Below are 18,036 nucleotides of genomic sequence, written 5' to 3' on the forward strand. Positions count from 1 at the left end.
CTCCGCACTCGTGTTCTTCAGTGGGTACATTGCACTCCCAGCGTTGCCACCCCGGGATTGCGGCCACACTTCTGATAGTCACTAATCGTTTCTGGTGGTCCAATCTTCATGCAGACATAGTCAAATTCATTCGTCAGTGTCCTACATGCAACATCTCAAAGGCCTCCCACTTAAGGCCGGCCGGACTTCTTCAGCCACTTCACGTCCCTCAACGGCCATGGTCCCATATTGCAGTGGATTTCGTCACTGATCTGCCTTCCTCTCAGGGTTTTACTACTATCCTCTCAGTAGTTGACCGATTCTCCAAGGCATGCAGGTTCGTTCCCCTGGCTGGTCTACCCACAGCACTCCAAACCGATGAAGCTCTTCTGACCATGTCTTCCGTTTGTATGGATTGCCGGAGGATATCGTTTCAGATAGAGGATCCCAGTTCACCTCCCGGGTATGGAGTGCTCTCTGTAGTAAAATGAACATTAATGTCAGTCTCACTTCTGGTTACCACCCGCAGGCCAACGGACAGGTGGAGAGGCTAAACCAGGACCTCAACCGCTTCCTCCGAACTTACTGCCACCGTAATCAACAAGACTGGAGCCGTTTCCTTGTGTGGGCAGAATACGGCCAGAATTCTCTCCGCAAACCGTCAACAGGTCTCACGCCCTTCCAGTGCGTGCTCGGGTTCCAACCTCCATTGTTTCCCTGGTCTGGTGAGCCCACGGATCTCCCTGCGGTGGACGCATGGTTGCAGAGGAGTGAGGAGACCTGGAACACCGCCCACGTCCATCTCCAGCGTGCGGTACGTCAGTTCAGGCAGCAGGCTGACCGACGCAGAAGAGACGGCCCCATCTTCAGACCGGGCCAATGGGCATGGTTGTCCACTCGTGATCTCCGTCTCCGACTCCCTTGCAAGAAGTTGTCTCCACGTTTCATTGGTCCCTTCCGGATCCTGAGACAGATCACCCCTGTCTCCTACAGGTTAGCACTTCCTTCCACTTACCGCATCTCACCCACCTTTCATGTCTCTCTCCTCAGACCGGCTGCTGCACCTAGGAGAGAGGATAACCGGGAGGAGGTCGTGGCGAGGAATGCTCCCCCCATCGACATCGGAGGCGAGGAGGTTTGCCGTGTGCGAGAGATCCTGGACTCCAGGCGCCATAGAGGGGTCCTCCAGTACCTAATTGACTGGGAGGGATGCGGTCCAGAGGAGCGCTCCTGGGAAAGGTCCCAAAACATCCTTGACCCGGCTCTTCTCACCACCTTCCACCAGAATCACCCTGATCGTCCTGATCCCAGACCCCGTGGAAGACCCCGTCGCCGTTCAGGTCCTTGCTTCGGGAGCCGCTCGCAGGGGGGGGGGGGGGGGGGGGGTAACCACTCTGAGTCTGGACTGCCCCAGTATATATTCTACCCTGTGCTTTCTCTGTTTTCTACCTGTTTGTGTTCATCATTAAAGTTATTGCACATGGATTCGAACGCCTCTGACTCTTCGTCACAATAATACATGTATACTATGTATACTATAAATTGTATGATCGTTTGTTTATATAACATTAACCAAATTGTCTTTCTTTAATTAATAATACAATTATTCTTTTAACATGCGTTTCTTTCATTATTGTACAGCAAATGTCAATATCTCTTGTTTTGATTTTTCATGTTTGTTGTAGGCTATTTTGGAAATTACCATAGTTGTAATATTTCATCCTTACTGTTAATTGACATTAGCCCCACTTATGTTTCAAAATGAGGCAATTGCTGCTGTTTTGCTAAATGTCCCTTTGCGCCACCTGGCGGTCATTTCGTGAACGACTTTGAAATGCGACTGGTTTATATTTGCCGCGATGGATTTGCTGGTGCGGCAGTAATAGGCATTCTGGTACCTACTGTAGTACCTACTGTATGTTGCACACCGTTTGCTAGTAGAAATGTGGCCATCTCATGCGATGTAAACTGGGGGCCATTGTCTGAAACGTACTGCACTGGTGGTCCAAATCTACTGAAAATTTCTCCCAGCTTCTCAATGGTCTTTTCAGCTGAGGTAGATTTCATAATAGCCACCTCAGGCCAATTACTGTGTGCATCAACAACTACCAACAGCATTTTGTCCTCGACTAGGCCTGCAAAATCAACATTAATGCGATGCGATGGTTTCTGAGGAAACTCCCACGGATGCAGCGGTGCCAGTTGTGGTACATTACGTATGCGCTGGCATGACATACATGTCCTTGCCTTTTCCTCAATTTGCCCGTCTACTCCTGGCCACCAAAAGTAACTCCTGGCAATCTCTTTCATGCTGACCATTCCACAGTATCCCACATGCAGCTGTTTTAGCACTGGCTTGCGCAGAGCCGGGGGAATAATCACTCTCCTTCCCCACAGCAAGCAGCCTGACTGCACTGAAAGTTCATGACGTCGAGAGATGTATGGCTTTAGCTCTTGGTCATCGCTCTCCCCTTTTCCTGTCATGACTATATCCATGACCTTGGACAGGACAGGGCCATTGCGCATACCCTTGCGTACCTGCACTGCTGTAACTGGAGCCCTTTCCAGTTGATTGAGGTAGAAAATATCCGCCACCTGTGCCTCTTTTACTCTGTCAGTGAGAGGCAATCTGGACAGGCCATCCGCATTCGCATGCAATTCCGACTTCCTGTACTTGATGTCATAGGTGTGAGCAGATAACAACAAGGCCCACCTTTGCATCCTACTGGCAGCCAAAGAGGGAATACCATGGTGTGGTCCAAAAATTGCAGTGAGTGGGCGATGATCGGTCAGCAATGTGAACTTCCTTCAGAAAATGTACTGATAAAACTTACGCACCCCAAACACAATGCTCAACACTTCACGTTCAATCTGAGCATAGTTTGCTTCCGCTTTACTCAGACTCCTGGAAGCAAACGCAATCGGCCTCTCTTGACCATTTGGCATTATGTGTGACAAAACAGCTCCCACACCATATGGGGAAGCGTCACAGGCCAGCTGGATAGGAAGAGCAGGGTCAAAATGAGTGAGGACGTTTGACCCTAAAAGTATCTCCTTTGCTTTTTTGAATGTCTCCTGGCATTCAGAGGTCCACCTCCAAATATTCTCATGACACAATAACTTGTGCAGGGGTTTTAGCAGCGTTGCAATGTTTGGAATGAAACGCCCGTAATAATTAAGCAAGCCGAGGAAAGACCGCAGCTGGCTTACATTTTTGGGCACTGGAGCATCCACAATGGCCTTAAACTTGGATGGGGACGTATGCAGACCAGAGGCATTAATGACATGGCCCAAGTACTCGACTGAACCCTGGAAAATTTCACATTTATCCTTTTGCACTCTCAATCCATAATACTTCAGTCTTCCGAGGGTTGCATCCAGGTGTTGTAAGTGCGACTCTTCGTCAGTGCCAGTCACTAGAATGTCGTCTAGATAACTCACCACTCCTGCAAGCCCTGCCAGAATCTGACCCATTGCTCGCTGAAAAATGGAAGGAGCCAAAGTAATTCCGAAGGGTAAGCGTTTGTACCGAAATAGGCCGTTATGTGTGTTAACTCTCTGGGGTCGAGAAACGCGCCGGCGCGTTTTGCTGTTTTTTTTCCACATAGCAGCAACATAGACTTAAAATACTCCGTCATTTTTGGTCATATAAATAAAAGCAATACATGATTATAAACTATAGAGGGTCTTCTTTTTTTTGTGTACACTCACATTAACATCAAAACCGTGTGCTTTTGTAAAATGAAGAAAATAAACAGGGTGTGCTTTCTGCCTCTCTGTCTCCGTTAAATTTTTTTCTGGTGCACGTCTCTAAACTTAAACAAAGCTCAGCGAATACTATTCACACAAGCATGAGCAAAATATCTTTATAATCATTTAAGTTTGTACTTTTAAAATATCTAATTCAAAACTAAAATAAATATTCTCTTTTTATGTAATCTATTAAAAAAGAGAGAGGTGTCAGCCGATCTCATTATCGTTCTCTCAGCTCATTATTCTGCTAATGTGACACGCCCACGGAGAGCGCGCGCTATTCAAACGCAAATGATCTGAAGCAACACATGCAAAGTGTCAACGCCCCTCATAAACGCAACATAAACACAACAAATGTAATCATCAGATTAATGTAGCCTACTATTTCTTCTTGCGAGGCTGTGTGAGGAGTAATCCTGGGACATTTACCTCAGAACATGTGCTGTTTTTTTTCATTACGAGGAGCAACGGATCCATCTGATAAGTAAGTTATTTATTATTATTGTTCTAATCGCGATATCATAGTGTATGTAAACCGCAAAAAGACTGTTTAAATATGAATCGCGTCTGTGTGTGAATGAATGAACTGAACAGTTTTTACCAAACCCTATTACTATACTGAGATGAGTGAAAATCGACTGAAATGTGTAGAAATAACGTTATAATGTCTTTGTATTAGCAACGTATTAAACTGCAAATTAATATTTATGCCCTAATATAGACTCATAAAAACAACAAACGATATGCCTATGTTACAGACAAAATATGAAAGACAACATTTTGTTGACTAGTTTTGGATAGATTATTAACTGTTTAATGTAAAATATGCTACTGCCACATCGAATAAGCTTTTGTTCACCAATTTCTGCTCAAATGTTATATATTAGGCTATGTTTGTTTTGTCAAAAATAGAGTCATCAAGTAGGATGCTATTATAGTGTTTGTTTCAATGTAGGCTTTATTCAAACTAATGAATCCTTAACTTTGAAATATGTATGATAAAATGTATACTTTAGTTTTTACAAAGAAATATGAAATATCCATCTGAGAAGTAAGTTTTTTTATTAGTGTTCTAATTGCGATATCATAGTGTATGTAAACCGCAAAAAGACTGTTTAAATATGAATCGCGTCTGTGTGTGAATTAATGAACTGAACAGTTTTTACCAAACCCTATTGCTATACTGAGATGACTGAAAATCGACTGAAATATGTTGAAATAACGTTAAAATGTCTTTGTATTAGCAACGTATTAAACTGTATATTAATATTTATATGCCCTAATATAGGCTATCATAAAAACATTAAACGATATGCCTATGTTACAGAAGAAATATGAAAGACAACATTTCGTTGACTAGTTTTTGGATAGATTATTAACTGTAGCCTAAACTATAGACTACTGCCACATTGAATAAGCTTTTGTTCACCAATTTCTGCTCAAATGTTAAATATATTAGGCTACGTTTGTTTTGTCAAAAATAAAGTCATCAACTAGGATGCTATTATAGTGTTTGTTCCAATGTAGGCTTTATTCAAACTAATGAATCCTTAACTTTGAAATATGTATGATAAAATGTATACTTTAGTTTTTACAAAGAAATATTACACTTGAAATATTGTTATTTTAATTGTTGCTGTAATTGTAACCTTTTTAATAAAATAGCAAATAATATATTTACAAGGTAGATGTAAACAAAATCTTAAAATGTCAATATAAGCCTTCTCTTCAAATTATTTGTATTGTGTTTTATTAGTGACAAATTTGGGGAGAGGATACATATCCAAAACTTTCTGAAAATACAGTATGAGAATTAACTACACAATTACTAGAAATGTTCACCTTGGATATTATACAATTTGCAAGCAAAAATACAAGTGGAAAAATACTATTTTTTTATAGATGTTTCCAACTGTGAACCAATTTTGTTGTATATATACACATTTCTTTTCTTGTGTCCTTGTATTCTTTCTTGTGGCTCAGTGACACACCTGTGAAAAGCTCATTATGCAGGCTCATTAAGCAGGTCTTTTGTCTTCACAGGTGTGAATCAGACCATTATACATGAGTCACGCCCATTTCGCATATTGCCTTTCCAAACAAAAAGTGTTTTACTAAATTTAAATCAATGTATTGTTTTATGTGAATGATTTGGAAGGATGATTTTCAGATCATTTTGAAGCAAAAATCCTAGGCGAGAACATCCATTAGTCAAAGGTCTTGTGGACACATATTTAGTATGTGTTTTGTGGCCTTATTTCAGAGACTTTAAGTTTTAGTTTTTTCAATAACCATGCATAAACAATATTCTCTCAAAAATACAAACATGTACATACATCTTGCTAACATATTATGGTAGCCCTGTTTGTGCTATATAGAGTGAATTTACACCTTTGCCATTAACATGTTTATAAATAACTGAAAAAAGCACAAATGTTAGAGCATGTCAGAATGCTCCAGGACCCCAAAAACACATAGGACCCCAGAGGGTTAATTTTGAGGAGTTCTCTGGACTGTTCCTCAACCTGCATCTGTAGGTATGCTTGGCTGAGGTCGATTTTGCTGAATTTTTGCCCTCCTGTCAGACCAGCAAAAATATCATTAATGTGAGGCAAGGGGTATTGCTCTGCTGACAACACTGGATTTACTGTGACTTTAAAGTCCCCACAGATCCGTATGCCTCCGTCTTTCTTTAGCAATGGAACAATGGGTGTTTTGGTAACTCTACTTTGGGTTTAAGCGCATGTGGCAGGGGTCGAGCCTTTAAGAATTTTGTCTGACTTCCCGACTCCACAGTCAATTTCACCTTGATTTCCTCCATGCTGCCTAACTCCCGTTTGAACACTTCACTGTGTTTTTGGAGAATACCTTCAAGGTCCAGTGTTTTAGGTGCCATCATATGTATGGCGTTCCAGTCCACCTTGATTTGCTCCAGCCAGGAACGTCCCATCAGTGAGGGGTAATCACCAAAGACCACATACAATGGCAGTTTCTTTGTTTGTCTGTTTAGTTCAACTGTTACCTGGGTGACTCCCTTCATGGTCACTGACTCACCAGTATAAGTTTTAAGGATCACATCCCGTGGTTGAAGTTGGAAGGTGGCTCAGTACTTCATTGTCTACCACATCCGACACCAGCGACACAGCAACACCAGTGTCGATCTCCATTTTCACTGATTGTCCTTCCAGCAGCGCGGTGACTTTATAAGCCTTGGTTCCACCGGCGACAGTGAGCACATGCAAAGGAAATTCCTCATCAGATGTGTCAGCGACCTCCTTGTTTTCCTGTCCAACTACAAATATGCATTTCTTTTGCTTCCTTTTGAATGCTGATTTTTGCTGCATTGGTTTATTTTTTATTTTATTCCTACATGCACGCTCAATGCGTCCTTTTTTTTTTTACAGCTGCGGCACTCCACATCCTTAAACCAGCATGAAACCGGTGAGTGTCCAGTCTTATCACAACGGAAACATGGGCTTTTATTTTCATTTTGTTTTTCAGTCTTTACACTTTACTGGTTGAGCTCAGGTTTGGGGCTTCCTTAGCAGCCAATTCCATAGACACACTCAGCTCAATTGCTCTTTGTAGTGTCAGGCTGCTCTCGGTTAACAGCCTTTTCTGTATGCCCTCGCAACGGAGTCCGCATACTAATCTGTCCTGAAGTGTGTCATTTAGCACATCACCAAATTCGCAGTGTTCAGCTAATTTTATTAGCAGTGCCACAAAAATTGTCACGGTTTCCCCTTCTAGCTGATTTCGTCTGTGAAACCGAAATTGCTCTGCAATTACTAGGGGCTTTGGCGAGAAATGCGCTTTGAGGGTGTTCACTATTTGCTCATACGTTTTCTATCCAGGTTTTTCTGGCTGCAGAAGGTTACGCAGTAGTGCATAAGTCTTCGGACCCATCACACTTAGGAAGGTGGGTTTCCGTCTCGAGAGATCTCGCTGTCAAAGCACTTCATTCACATACACAACAACACACACGGATTAGAAAGATCCTCGTCGCCACTTTATTATATCCTGAGGATATATTGCTGATTTAGGCAAGGATGACATACACACACAAACTTTGTGTGACTGCTCTCTTTACTGGCTTAAAACAAGGTCAAGTGAAGTCACCTTTATTTATATAGCGCTTTTTACAATAGAGATTGTTTCAAAGCAGCTTTACAGAGATAACAGGAAAATAATGCTGTAATAATATTGTTAAATACAAAATTAAATGTCCCCAACTAAGCAAGCCAAAAGCCAATGGTGACAAAGGCGAAAAAAGGCGTAAAGGCAACAGTGGCAAGGAACCAAAACTCCATCAGGTGACAGAATGGAGAAAAAAACTTTGGGAGAACCCAGGCTCAGTCGGGGGGCCAGTCCTCCTTTGGCCAATAAACAAACAGTGTATGGTTATGATTCAGGCAGCATTATAGGTCAGAAGTCAGATGGGATCAGAACTTTCACAATATTTATCCAGTTCACCTGGTTGGGGTCGGAGTCATCACGCCGGTATGGAGACGAGTTTGTTGAGGTGTCCTTAAGGCCTTCACAGGGTTGATGAGGCTGGCACTTCAGGGATGCGTTGTCGTCGCATCCATCCGATGGTCCTTCATCAGATCTGGATATGGCCTGGATCCGGCAGTTTGCGGTAAACCTCGGGATAAACAGAGAAACAAATATTAGCGGAGACGTCATCCTTCTTATGATGTACAAAGTACATCAGGATTTATGGGAAGTTTTTCCGGTTCCGGCTGATCTAAACTATGCAGCCTAACATTGACTTATAGAAGTCTATAATGTGTTATGTGTATGCTAAGCCAAAGAGATGTGTTTTTAGTCTAGATTTGAACTGACAGACTGTGTCTGCTTCCCGGACCATGTTAGGAAGATTGTTCCATTGTTTTGGTGCTCAATAGTAAAAGGATCTACCGCCAGCAGTCGATTTAGATATTCTAGGTATTATCAACTGGCCGGAGTTTTGAGATCGCAATAGACGTGAAGGACTATAATGCGTTAAGAGCTCGCTCAAGTACTGGGGAGCTAAACCATTTAGTGCTTTGTAAGTAATCAGCAATATTTTAAAATTTATACGATGTTTAATAGGGAGCCAATGCGGTGTTGACAGAACCGGGCTAATATGGCCGTACTTCCTGGTTCTGGAATGAACTCTCGCGGCTGCGTTTTGAACTTGCTGTAGTTTGTTTATTAAGCATGCAGGGCAACCACCCAGGAGCCCTGCACGCTTAATAAACAAACTACAGCTAGTTCAAAACGCAGCCGCTAGAGTTCTTACCAGAACCAGGAAGTACGACCATATTAGACCGGTGCTAATATAGCACAATGCTGTATGTGCAGTTTGCCACAGTGGCTAAATCACCTTAAACATGATATTCATTTGGAACCGTAATGTGTTACAGAAGAAAGTAATGTGATTACAGTAACACATCCTCAACACTGTCGAGCACACTGTGCTGTAACTGTAAATAGCCTATTATTTAGAATATCAATTCTGTACCATCAATGGCCCACTGTCTGACGTCATGTACCCACTGCTGCACCATGTTCTCAGGACACCAAAGTTCACGGCTTAAGTTCTCCAGCCTCTGAGACTCAGCCTCAGCCTTTCGGCGGTCTACAATAAAAATGCAAACAAACAATTGCCTTTGCCATCTTGGACCAGATTTTAATTCTGTGTAATATGGTCAATACCTTGACATATCTGTTGGACAATGCAAGATGAAGGCCATCATGCTTGTGTCTATTCCAGCCAATTGCATGTACAGTCAGCATGTCATTGCGAGCTTTTTGAAAACATATTCAAATGTTACTGGGTGGCCTATTCAAATTTAATTAAAATAAAGGTTTCTCTTCTGTATTTCTATATAAAGAACGAAAGACTACTGAAAGAATAACTGAAAGAACAAGACATTTTTATTAATGTAATAAAGCAGGATCACATACCAGATTTGGTCATGTACTTGGTAGTGAGGGCACAACGAGAGAGGAGACTGTTCACCTTTTCCACCTCTTACCCTGCAGTTGCGCCAGCACCCTCCTGATTCCTACCACTCCAGACAATCTAACAAATGTGTGAAAAAGTTATTGGTTAGGGATGCACCAATTTCAGTTCCCTTTCAAGGGAACTTTGAGCTGCATCAAACGCTGTGGGAACTTCCCTGCGTTGTGCGTCATGAAGCACGTATGGAATCAGCCCAATGGAGAGATGGAACGTCATAGGCGGGTGACGTCATCGACCAGGAAACTATAAAGCACCCCAAAAACACAAGCGCATCAGCTTCTGTGCCTTCAGTCGCGCTATATGTGAATCTGTCCCTGTGTGAATATTGTCTGTCTTTACATACTCTGCAGCACACAAACAATTTATATATATATATATATATATATATATATATATCTTCGAGGAGGGCGGCTCGGTGCGCGCTCCCCGCGGTTCGGGTCCCGCTTCTGCCGAGGCAGAGCGGCGGCGCTTATCGTGGGGATTGCAGATGGATCTCTCAGCGGGGTTAGAGACGGCTCTGCCTTTTCTCTCCCTTCACCTGTGAGATCCAGTGCCTCAGTCCGGGTTCGGAAGCACGCGATGCAGTTTCTTCCGCTCAGGCTGAGGCACCAGTACTGCAACTATCCAGTTCTGAGGAGCTTGATGTTGTATTGGGGGAGATGTGGAGGATTCGCCACCTTACACTCCCAAAAGAGATGAGCTGGTGGAGGTATAAACAAGAGCTGTAGAAAAACTCAGCATTGAATGGCCAGTGACTAGACAGGAGACTGTTTCTAAATCAAAATTAGATGAGAGATTTTTGCCGTCACGAGTACAACCTCCACGCCGGTGCCTGCCGTTTTTTCACAATCTCCACACTGAGGTGTCGAAATCGTGGAGAAAACCGGTGTCATATAGAGTGTTTAGTCCCCACACTTCAACATATTCAAATATTATGGGGGCTAAAGCATATAGTTATGGTGCTATGCCTCGCGTGGAAGAGACGCTTGCGAGCCATCTCTCCTCCGAGGCTGCATCATCTTTTAAGGCACCGGCATTACCCACCAAGCCTCTAAGAAATACCTCGGCTTTGGTGGATAAAGTATATTCGGCGGCAGGTCAGGCTGCGTCATGTCTGCATACTAAGTCCATCTTGCAGGCATACCAGGCTGACCTGCTGAGGGATGTGAGTGAGAGTGAGGAGGTCAGTGCTGACGTAGTTCACGAACTGCGTCAGGCTGCTGATTTATCCCTGCTTGCCACCGGAGAGTCGGCCAAGCTAGTGGGTCGATCTATGGCACCTCTGGTTGCCGCAGAAAGACATCTGTGGTTAAATCAGATGAATATAAAAGAAAAAGAAAAAGCTTTCCTTTTAGACGCTCCTCTCTCGCCCCTGGGTTTATTTGGCGATGCTGTAAATTCTGTGATCGATAAATTCCAGGAGGAGAAAAAGCATTCAGCAGCTTTTAAGAAATGTTTTCCTTTAAAAGTTCACGTCCCTGGGGCTGCTGGGTGGGAGCAGCCCCGGCCGTCTGTGAGCTCATCATATAGGGCGCAGCAGAAGCAGAGTCTCGCATCTCGTGCTCCCCCTGCTGGACAGTGGGCTCAGCCTCGGCACTCTCAGCCAAAATCTTCCAGTAATAGAACTGATCTGAGGACAATTATATTAGCTAAGAAGGCTTCGGCTAATAAGAAGTCCTGACGCCACGGCGTGCAGGACACTGAGGGTGGTCCCCACCGAGGCAGAAAGGTGTTCACCTCTTTTTACGGTGCCCATTCTTCCTCGGTGCCCTCCGGGGCCCGTTCTGCCAACCCCGCCTTCATGCCGGGGCGCAGACGGTCCCAGCGAGCGCTTTCACGGGGGACACTCGCTCCCTCTGAGGAGGGTCTTAGAGCGGTTAAACCAGTTGGTTCCTGCCGGTGCGCCGTTACAGGGCGCTGCGTTTGCTGCTCAAGTTACACCAGAGGCTAGTCTCGAGAGACTGGTACCCTTAGTAGAATTTCTGGCAGAGTGGAAAATTCTTCCAAAAATATCTCATTGGGTCCTGAAGAGAGTAGAAAAGGGTTATGCTATCCAATTCAGGTGTCGTCCACCAAAATTCAGAGGGGTTCTGCCCACAGTGGTGGGCCCCGAGCAGGCTCTGGTAATGGAACAAGAGGTGAAAACGCTACCTTCAAAAGGAGGCTATAGAACGGGTTCCCCCTCCCAGTTTGGAGTCAGGTTATTACAGCCGATATTTCATCGTACCAAAGAAGGATGGGGGGTTGCGTCCAATTTTAGACCTGTGCCTATTGAATCACTCGGTAGGGAAGCTATATTCAAGATGCTCACTATCAAGCAGATCGTGTCACAAATCAGATCCGAGGACTGGTTTGTCACGATAGATCTAAAGGACGCGTACTTCTACATTTCCATCCTTCCACAACACAGGAAGTTCCTGAGGTTCGCCTTTGGGGGCTAGGCGTACCAGTATAGGGTTCTTACGTTTGGCCTAGCTTTATCTCCCCGCACTTTCACAAAATGGATGGATGCAGCACTAGTGCCTCTGAGGCTTCAGGGCATTCGTATCCTCAATTACATCGACGATTGGTTGATTTTAGCTCAGACAGAGCAGATGGCGGTTCGGCATCGAGATGTCGTTCTGATGGCAGCAGCGTCCAACGTTATACCTTGCGGCCTGTTGTACATGAGACCGCTACAGTGGTGGCTCAGGACCAAGGGATTCTCCCCGAGGGGAAATCCGCTCCGCACGATCAAAGTCACGTGGCGCTGCCTTCGTGCTCTGGTCATGTGGAAAGAAACTTGGTCCCTATCCAAAGCGTCCTGTGCTGGGGGCTCTTTTATCGTCGCGTAACGCTAACGACGGATACTTCCCTCACAGGGTGGGGGGCGGTCATGAGTGGTCGTCCAGCCCAAGGTCTGTGGCAGGACCATCATCTATCATAGCATATAAATTGTTTAGAGATGTTGGCGGTGTTTCAGGCTCTGAAACACTTCCTAGCAGACCTGAGAGGTCATCATGTGTTAGTTCAGTCAGAAAACACGTCGGTGGTCTCTTATATAAATCATGAGGGGGGCCTGCGGTCTCGCCGGCTTTACAAGTTGGCCCGTCAGATCCTACTGTGGTCCCAAATGAGGTTACTATCACTGAGAGCAATGTATCTTCCTGGGTATTTGAATGTGGTAGCAGACTCCCTGTCGAGGCAGGGGCTGAGGCCGGGGGTATGGAGACTCCACCCCGAGGTGGTGGAGCTCCTTTGGTTGAGTTTCGGTCACGCCGAGGTTGACCTATTCGCTTCCAACGAGACCACGCATTGTCATCTGTGTTTCTCCATCAGTCATCCAGCCCCTCTGGGGTTGGACGCTATGGTGCAGCCGTGGCCAAGGTCACGTCTGTACTCCTTTCCCCCGATTGCTCTGCTACCAGGAGTTCTGGAGAGGGTTCGCCGGGACGTGGTCAGCCTACTACTAGTAGCCCCGCTCTGGCCGGCCCGAGTATCGTTTGCGGACCTGATTTCTCTCCTGGACAGCTCTCCTTTGGAGCCCCCGGTCAGGAGGGATCTACTCTCTCAGGCGGGCGACACAATATTTTACCCCCGCCCAGTATTGTGGAAACTGTGGGCTTGGCCTCTGAGGGGGCCCAGATCATAGATTCAGGTCTCTCAACCGAGGTTGTTTAGACCATTCTCCACTCCAGAGCTCCATCCACGAGGAAGCTTTATGCCTTGAAGTGGAAACTTTTCACTTCTTGGTGTGGAGAACACCTGCTGGACCCAGTTAACTGCCCAGTGGGTGCAGTGCTGGAATTCCTGCAGGAGCCCTTCTCCACAGGGTTATCCCCCTCCACACTAAAGGTGTATCTAGCTGCTTACCACGTCCCTTTCAGTGAAGTTTCTCTTGGGAGACACCCGCTTATAACTCGTTTCCTTCATGGCACATTGAGGCTGAGGCCAGCAGTTCGTATGACGGTGCCGACCAGGGATCTGGCCATTGTATTAGAAGGTCTTTCCCTAGCTCCTTTTGTACCTATCGAAGAAGTTCCCGAGAAATTTCTCACTTTAAAACTATCTTTCTTCTTGCTATCTCCACACTAAAAAGAATCAGAGATTTGCAGGCTCTGTCGGTTTCACCCTCGTGCCTGGAATTTTCGCCTGGTATGGTTAAGGCTTTTCTGCATCCTAGACCAGGTTACGTTCCCAAGGTCCCTACTAATGTTGTTAGACCTACAGTTCTGTAGGCTTTCTGTCCTCCTCCATTTTTGTCGTCAGACCAGGAGAAACTTAATTTACTCTGCCCTGTTAGGGCGTTGAACGTTTATGTCCACAGAGCTGCCCTGTGGAGGAAATCAGAACAACTATTTGTGTGTTTTGGGCCACCTTGGAAACAAAGAATGAGCAAGTGGGTGGTCGAGGCTATCTCACTTGCTTATGAGTCGGCTGGTCAGCCTTAAACTTTGGCTGTACGAGCCCACTCTACTAGGAGTATGGCTGCTTCTAAAGCTTTATTGTCAGGAGTTTCCCTGAGTGATGTTTGTGATACGGCTGGATGGTCTTCACCGCATACTTTTATTAAGTTCTATGACCTAGACTTAAGCTCTACCCCTGGGGCACAGGTGCTCTCGTCCTCTGTGCGCTAGTTCTCACATGACGGTCACTTGGTCCTATGGCGATGTGGGTATTTGCGTTCCCACAGCGTTTGGCGCATCTCGAAGTTCCCTTGAAAGGGAACGTCTCGGTTACGTATGTAACCCTAGTTCCCTGATAGGGAACGAGACGCTGCGTCGTTCCACCATACTCCCGGCATTCCCGTTAGCGCTTCCTTCAGGCCAATCAGAAGCTGATGCGCTTGTGTTTTTGGGGTGCTTTATAGTTTCCTGGTCGATGAAGTCACCCGCCTATGACGTTCCATCTCTCCATTGGGCTGATTCCATACGTGTTTCATGACGCACAATGCAGGGGCGTTCCCACACCGTTTTGACGCAGCGTCTCGTTCCATATCAGGGAACTAGGGTTACATACGTAACCGAGACGTTTCGCAAAGATATAAATTGTGCATTCCCATTATCAATAATTAATTTAAATAGCAATAGTAAATGGCATAATAAAGACAATACCTCACACTTAGTTGAATGGGCTTTGGCATGCATGACTGACAGAAACGGCCTAATTTGAAGAAGAGGGCTAGGTTCAGGCATAGAGACCGGCATCTTCTGAAGATAGGGCCAATACTTGCATGAGATGTCAGTGCAGTAGTAATTAATGTTTGTGGCTGCCTGAAGCTCCTTCTGCAGGAACAGGGGATACGCAAAGATCTCTCCCCTGTACATGATGAGACCCTTTATTATCACCCCATGCCTGCAAACAGCTACCTCAAGACCCTCTTCATCAAGTTTGCTTGCTCTTCTGGCAGTTTCCCTGGCAGCAGACCACTGACTATCTCCATAAGTGCCTTTTCCTGGAGTCTGCATGAAAAAGGGGGAATAAAAATATATATTAGATGGCAAAAATACTGCATTTACACAGCAGGGCTACAAACTCTGAATCATTACTAACATTTTTCACTTTACTCCTGATTTCTTCAACGAAAGAGGATACGTCCGCATCTTTGGCAATGAATTATGGTTACTCTGACCTTAATGAATGCAGAAAAAAGGCATATTCAGTGGCAGACACCATTCGTTCAGTAGGTTTTAGAAGGTGTGAAACAACTTAAGCCAGGCGCACAGCTGCAACATTCAAAATTATCACCACATGGTTCTTCGTACTGGATTTTAAAGTGCAGCAAATTTATACTGATACTGATACCTGGTATCATCTCGATTTTCCATACCAGTATCGGTGGTATAAGTTATCCTGATGTTTCTAAGCAGGTTTTAAATGATCAGTATAAAATGTGTCATGCTGTTGTACTGTTGTGGATGTATGACAAGCCTATAAAATGGTGCTGAGTAATGGCCAATGACAGCACAATAGGAAACCAGGGAGAAAGCAGAAACAAGTACAACCTATCATGGAACCTTCAATAATTATCTGATGAGAAATAGAAGCTTCTGCGTTGTGATAACATGAGCTACTGTAATGTAGTGCCCCGGTCACAGAGTAATGTTGTGCAGTGTAAGCCGTAAAGCAAAGCCGTGTAGTGTGGCACCTTGCCTTGCATTACCCTTTAGACTGCTGAAATCTGGACAGTTTTCTGTTGCCGTCTGCAGAAACCGCAAGCATGTTGGGTGTACATGCTGGGCAGGTGAAGTGCTCCAAATTTGCCATTTTCTCACACAGAAACTCGCAGAAAGTGTATTCCACAAAGCTCCTCTGAAATGCATCTCCATATATTTTACCTCTCTGTAAATGTGCAAATAATTAAAAGAAAAGTAAAATGAAATAGCCAATGGTCTCTAATTAAGGAAATCTTCATCCACATGGATCATACCCTTCCAAACTGCTCTGTCCTCTGCTCTAACAGCCGTAAAGCAACGGTTTTCATCTCCTCAAATGTGCTGAATACATCCACTGAAAACAATGTGTCAGCATTCATAGATGCTGGCCAATACCCACTTCTTATGAGGTCGCTTCTGTCAGGTGTCCATTGTGATAGACACACTCTGCACGCCAAATTGGGCAAGTACAAGTCATAACGACCTAAAAAGAATCAAACGTATGAATATCTTGTGACACATAACTGCAAAACGTATGAATATCTTGTGACCCTTAACTGCAAAACTAAAAAATAAAGGCTAAAACCTACCTACCATTTATGCAAACCAAAATAGTTGCTCTGCCAGCAGATTCTGGGAAGGTTGTAGGGTCACAGGTGCACAGTCGTTCAGGTCTCACTGTAGGCAACAGTCGAACTAAAAAGAAATTACACAATTTTGAAAAGAGTTTAAAGAATGACTGTCTGATTGAGAAATGTAAATACTACATAGAAGTTGTTCAAAATTTGACCAAAATAATCAGAGCAGAACCTTGATTTTTTTATGTATATCTGCCATTTTCTTTCACACAGCACACCGTTGACGGAATGGGCCAGTAAAATCCATCAATGCAGGACTCCCTGTTATGGAGTACCATTTTTTTGTGGCAAATTAAATCACACTCCATACACAGCCACTCTTATTTTCCTTGACCACTCTGGAGAACAACAAGCAGTCCAGGTGGTAGGGCCTTGCTTTCTGCAGTTTCTGCATCTCACTGTCTGAAAGAGGGACATGAAAAAGCTCCTTAGTGGTTCTACAAAGATCCCACTGTGGTTCTGGAAAGATTGATCTGGAACTACTTGGCTACAATATAGTGAAGTAACAAACAATCATTTCACATCGTTAATTTGATTAAAATAATGACAATAAGGAGTCATCCTACCAAGTAAGTGTTGAGACAAGTTTTGCTCTGCGCATTTCTGCGGGGGCCCCGGGGCCAGCTGGGGCCAGAGTTTTTTTATGTCGAGGGATGTCCACTCAGACAGGAGAAAAGAACAACTGACGGAGGGACAAGTCAGGAGGGGCAACAGATGTAACTGTGTGGCCCCAAAGTTGTCCCAAACAGCTGGACCGCCTGGGGACAGAGACTCCACTCTCCCTAGCCAAAGGCTGTTGTGAGGCTCGTCAGCAGCACAATTGAGCAGACCAGAAGAAATAAGTTGAATGAAGTGACCACAGAAGCTTCTGTCACCAAGGAGGAGGTGGCGGGCAAGTTGTGATATGCGAGAGAAGCGTAACGCAACGGTCGCAATGTTGCAACTCGAGGCAATGAATGCCAATTTAGTTGGAGGGCCGCCCAGACCTCCGTTATTGCATGCCCTTTGTACGTGACCCCTCAGCCGGTATTGATGGAAACTAGTTTTAGGGCCCGGAGAAACAAAATGTCTGTTACGGACTGAGGGTTTGCTGGCAGGCCAGGGTGTTTTCACACGAAGCGTGCCACTCTGCCACGGCCACCTCAACCGTAAAGTCAGTGCTGAAGCGGTCTTCATATTAGGGCTGTCATTAATCCTGTTAGATTTTTGAGACATATGTTTTCATTGAATCGATTGTAAAATCGATTTTTCCATGTCTCAAGACGTTTCCATTTTCAACACCAAATATTGGCAAATCCACAGACAACTAACAGGCATTAGGACGAACGTAAAGAGAATGCTTGAGAATGCACAAGTCAGCAATATTTCTGATGATTTATTGGCGTAAGGTTTTTTGCACAATGACAAACAGGAGTGAAACATTCAAGGATTGAAATTAACACCTGCCAAATTCTGATAAAAATGAACTTTGGCGGGTAACCCTGTCATATCACCAGCCAATTTGGCGTATTTCTATGTTTAC

At 44.7% G+C, this 18,036-nt stretch overlaps 1 long non-coding RNA gene across 1 annotated transcript in view; it reads right to left on the reverse strand.

The window, feature by feature from the left end:
- Positions 1–16,916, reverse strand: part of LOC143731932 (uncharacterized) — a 37,500-nt gene extending 20,584 nt beyond the window's left edge. The window contains exons 1-10 of the long non-coding RNA XR_013201010.1: positions 16,687–16,916; positions 16,471–16,572; positions 16,152–16,360; positions 15,885–16,063; positions 15,275–15,353; positions 15,091–15,183; positions 14,836–15,006; positions 9,685–9,802; positions 9,433–9,524; positions 9,239–9,355 (exon numbers count right to left, since the gene is read on the reverse strand). This is a non-coding gene — a long non-coding RNA (uncharacterized LOC143731932). The remainder of the gene's footprint in view (positions 1–9,238; positions 9,356–9,432; positions 9,525–9,684; positions 9,803–14,835; positions 15,007–15,090; positions 15,184–15,274; positions 15,354–15,884; positions 16,064–16,151; positions 16,361–16,470; positions 16,573–16,686) is intronic.
- Positions 16,917–18,036: the final 1,120 nt, after the last annotated feature.

This window comes from Siphateles boraxobius, unplaced genomic scaffold (assembly GCF_051911475.1).
Source record: "Siphateles boraxobius isolate OS27281-9 unplaced genomic scaffold, OSU_SipBor_1 89, whole genome shotgun sequence".
NCBI classification, from domain to species: domain Eukaryota; kingdom Metazoa; phylum Chordata; class Actinopteri; order Cypriniformes; family Leuciscidae; genus Siphateles; species Siphateles boraxobius.